Source organism: Asparagus officinalis, chromosome 2 (genome assembly GCF_001876935.1).
Source record: "Asparagus officinalis chromosome 2, Aspof.V1, whole genome shotgun sequence".
Classification (NCBI taxonomy): Eukaryota; Viridiplantae; Streptophyta; class Magnoliopsida; order Asparagales; family Asparagaceae; genus Asparagus; species Asparagus officinalis.
The window spans coordinates 24,101,186-24,106,220 of NC_033795.1; the positions used below are offsets into that span (position 1 = coordinate 24,101,186).

The window sequence follows — 5,035 nt, forward strand, 5'->3', positions numbered from 1 at the left end:
GGCCGCCACACTCACGTGGGGTTCTTGGGCGCATCACGAATGCGGAGCCCAGTGTAGTCCACCCAAGAAAACGCGTTCTCCTATAAATACCAACGCGTTTTCTTCCTAGGGTTTTGTGTGGGGAAAAACGCAAAGGAAGGGCTTTGTTTTTCGGCTGCAGTGAGGTGATAAACAGAGAGTTTAGGAGACTTAGATCTGAGGGAAAACTTAGATCTTGAGGAGAGATTTACAAGAGAGATGTCAATTTCTTTTTGGGTAAAAATCAAATCTTTGTTTTTTCTTTGAGACGAGCTTGTGGATTGTACAAGTCGTCAGTGTTCTCCTCATAATGGAATCTCCCCTCACCCCTCCCGTGGACATAGGCAAGTTTGCTGAACCACGTAATCGCGTGTCTTTACTGTTTTATTGTGTGTTTACTATTGCTTGTAGGTTCCCTCGACAAGTCAGTCCTAGAACTGATGAGAGGAAGAATGTATATTTTATTTTGTTGAGATATTTCATTTTTTTTGTTCTTGTTTCCTTTGTGAAACGGGAATATAGAGGTTGGTTTGAGCTTTTGTGACAACAAAAGTCAGGGCTTTCTCTCGGGTTATATCGCTTCCGCGGCGTATGGGCGTAACTTTGCGCCCAACAATTGGTATCAGAGTTGTTATTCAGATTAAGAGTGGTGTAGCTTCTGGTTTGAGGTGGTGCTCGGTAATTTCCTAAGAGAATCGGATTTATTAATACAAACGGAGGATGGCGTCAAACTAGCAAAACAGTTAAAGTTGGAAAGTACGAGATCGAAAAGTTCAATGGGAAAAACGATTTTTTCCTATTGAAGGATGCAGATTAAAAACTCGTTGATTTCGTAAAAATTGCATAAGGCTTTGGCTGGAAAAGAGAAGAAGTATAAGGATATGTCTGATGAGGATTGGGAGGAGTTGGATCTGAAAGCACGGGCGTCGATTATCCTTTGCCTTGAAATGGATGTAGCTTTCTTGGTAGATGGAGAGGAAACGACTACGAACGTGTGGTCGAAGTTAGAAAGCACAATCATGACGAAGAGTCTAACGAACCGGATCTATTTAAAATCCAAATTGTATACTTACAAGATCGAAGAGGGCTCATCAATCCAGAAATACATCAACAAGTTTGATAGTATCATATCAGACTTAAAGGATATAGACGTGACAGTTGAAGACGATGATCAGGTGTTTCTACTTCTATCTCTGCCGAAGACTTATGATAACCTGGTGCAAACACTGATGCTTGTGGAAGATAATTTGACAATGGGTGAGACTAGAATGGCACTTCTAGCGGATAATCTTCGAAAGATTATAACAAATGACATGACTACTGGTGATAGCAAAGAACAAACGTAAGGATTGTTTGCTAGAGGAAGGAGTAATGAGTGAGGAAAAGACGAGAGAGGAAAGTCTAAATTTAAATCAAGACCTCTTGCGGGAAGATCGTGTTTCAAATGCAATGAAGTTGGACATTTCAAGGTCAACTGTCCAAATAAGAGAGTAGGTAGGACGAAGAACAACAACAAGACTGAGATGAGAGAAGACAAGGAAGAAACGAGCTATGTTTCATAGGAAGGGAGCGAGAAGGAATGCTATGTCGTCACGGGTGACGAGGATATCTCTGAGAAGTGGATTCTTGATTCAGGTTGCTCTTACCACATGTGTCCAAATAGGAAGTTGTTTACTATATACAGAAGCATTGATGGTAAAACCGTATTGATGGAAAATAACTATGCTTGTAAAATGGTAGGGTTAGGTAATATCAAGATCAAGATGCATGATGGAATGGTCCGAACCTTGACGGATGTGAGACACGTTCCCGACTTACGAAAGAATCTTATATCAGTTGGTACATTAGACTCCGATGATTACAGGATTGTTACAGAGAACAGAGTGAAGAAGGTTGTTCGGGGTTCCCTTATAGTAATGAAGGGTGTTCGTCAGGATAATTTATATACTCTCTCAGGTACGACGGTGACGGGAGATGCAGCGGTTGGAACTGAAGGAAGTGGTGGAGACCCATGTGAGCACATACGATTATGATATAGGCGGTTTGGACACATGTCAGAGAAGGGTCTGGATCTGCTTGGTAAGGAGAGTTTGCTGAAAAATCTGAAGAAGCCTTGCAGGATTATGTATATGGAAAGACGCACAGGATCCAGTTCTTGAAAAGCAAGCACAAGAGTAAAGGTATATTAGATTATGTATACACGGATGTTTGGGGTCTGACTCAGACAACTTCTAATGGTGATTCCAGATACTTTGTCTCGTTCATAGATGACTATTCTAGGTATGCTTGGATTTACTTTCTGAAGCATAAGAATGAGGTGTTTGAGACATTTAAGAAGTAAAAGACGATGGTTGAGAATAGGACAGGGAAGAAATTAAAAACATTAAGATCTGACAACGGTACAGAGTATACATATGGTGCTTTTAAGAAGTTCTGTGATCAGAAGGGCATTACTAGACACTGGACAGTCAGATCTACACCACAGCAGAATGGGATCGCGAAAAGACTAAACCGAACATTACGAGAGAAAAAAATGAGTATGCGATCTTATGCTGGATTGGGCAAGAAATGGTGGGCAGAAACGGTGGCTACAACTTGTTATATTGTGAACCGTTATTCACATTCTATATTGGATGGTGATACACCCTATAGGGTGTGGTCAGGGGAGCATGCAGATTATGAGAGGCTCCGGATTTTTGGATGTAACGTCTATTATCACGTCAACGAGAGAAAGCTTGACGCGATGGCCAAGAAGATCATATTCTTGGGATATGCAAAAGGTGTAAAATGCTATCATCTTTGGTGTATAGAAAATTCGAAGTTCGTGATCAGCAGAGATGTTAAAAATCCTTGATTGCTAAGACGCCCAAGGATGATGGTGTTGGGACTGTTGGGACTTCAAAGTCCCAAGTTATTAAAATAGAACCTAAAGAGCAACCAGGTTCTAGTCATGTTCAAATGGGAAATCAGGTAGATGATGAGCTTGAGCAGGAGAAGATTCAGCGAATACACAAGCACTACAACAACAACAGCTTGAGGATAGTTTGGTTTCTACTAGGCCAAAGCGAGCATACAAGCAAGTACTGAAGCTGTAGGCTAATCAATCCCTGAAGCACTATAGGTAGGTTAATTTGATAGAATACGTACTCTCGGTAGAGAAAGATGAGCCGATCTCCTTCAATGAAGCTATTCGGGACAAGGATAGTGAGAGTTAATTAGCTGGAATGAAGGAGGAGATGGAATCTCTTCGGAAGAACCAAACATGAGAGGTGATCTCATTACCCGTAGGAAAAAAACTATTGGTTGTAAGTGGATGTATAAGAGAAAGGAAGATCCTTCAGAACTCAGTGGTACAAGGTACAAGGCGAGGCTAGTGGCTAAATAGTTTGCACAAAGAGAGGGTGTGGATTATAATAAAATATTTCCTCCGGTGGTGAAACACACTTCTATTCAGGTGCTATTGAGTATTGTTTCTCATGGTGATCTTGAGCTAGAACAGCTCGATGTAAAAACAACCTTCTTGTACGGAGACTTGGATGAAAAGATCTACATGCATCAACCTGAGGGCTACAAGGTTGAGGATAAGGAGAATCATGTGTGTCGCTTGAGAAAATCACTCTATAGACTGAAACAATCTCCCCGACAGTGGTACAAACGATTTGACTCCTTCATGTTGAAGCATGGATTTCCCGAAGCGATTACGATTGTTATGTTTATATTCGAAAGCTTCGTGGAGGTGATTATATCTATCTTCTTTTGTATGTGGATGACATGCTTATTGCTTCGAAGAGCAAGGTGGAGATAGATAGGCTAAAATCTTAACTTGGTAAAGAATTCGAGATGAAAGACATGGACGCTGCAAGAAAAATACTGAGTATGGATATTAGAAAAGAGTGGGCGAATCGGCGATTGTTCTTGGGTCAGAAGGGCTACATAGAGCGGGTGATCGCGAGATTCGGGATGCAAAGTGCTAAGTCGGTGGTGACTCCATTGGCTCCACACTTCAGGCTTTCAGGTAAACAATCTCTCACTACAGCGAAAGAAAATGCACACATGGAACGTGTATCTTATGCTAGTGCAGTTGACAGCTTGATGTATGCAATGGTGCGTACACACCTAGATATTTCACAAACGGTCAGTGTGGTTAGTAGATTCATGGCGAATCCGAAAAAGACGTACTAGGAAGCAGTGATGTGGGTCCTAAGGTACTTAAAGGGTAGCGTTGATATGGGTCTGTGTTTTGGTGGAGATACGTGTCAGATTGATGCATTTGTAGACTCAAATTATACGGACGATTTAGATAGACGACGATCTACTAGTGGTTATGTGTTTAAGATACATAGAGCTCCAGTTAGTTGACGATTGATGTTACAGGCTACAGTGACACTCTCTACTACAGAGAATGAGTACATAGCCATGACAGAGGAAGTGAAGGAAGCATTGTGGTTGTGGGATCTTCTAGACGATTTAAGGATTGAGCAGAAGAACGTGAACTTGTGGTGCGACAGTCAGAGTACGATTCACTTGGTGAAGAATCAAGTTCATCATGCTTGTACCAAGCATATCGATGTCCGGTATCATTTCGTGCGGGATGTCATAGAGGAAAGCGATATTTCTCTCATGAAGGTGCATACGAATGAGAATCCCACGGAGATGTTAACCAAGATGGTCATAGGTAGCAAGTTTAAGCATTGCTTGGACTTGCTTCATATCAGCCTGTGTTGATCTGTCCAAGAGGGCATGGCCTTTCGGGACGGTGATGGGGTGAGGTAGAGACCATATGACGAATAAATTCTGAACTACGGTTAGTCTGATCCCGATGGAGGGTACGTAGACAGCCGTGGTAAAGTAACGTAGCTTGTTTGGCCTAGTTTTATGTTCGCGGTATTCTTTTAGTGTTCATCCAAAATTTGAGGTTTATCAAATGATGTACGAGTTAAAAAATTATGAACATGTGGGGTCTTGTGGGGGCCACACCCACGTGGGTGTGAACGAGACACAAATTTGTGTCTCACGG

General features: G+C 41.8%; 1 protein-coding gene across 2 annotated transcripts in view; it reads right to left on the reverse strand.

The window, feature by feature from the left end:
* The window catches only part of LOC109830546 (transcription factor bHLH128-like), an 11,184-nt gene that overhangs the window by 2,790 nt on the left and 3,359 nt on the right, over positions 1-5,035 (reverse strand). The window lies entirely within an intron of this gene.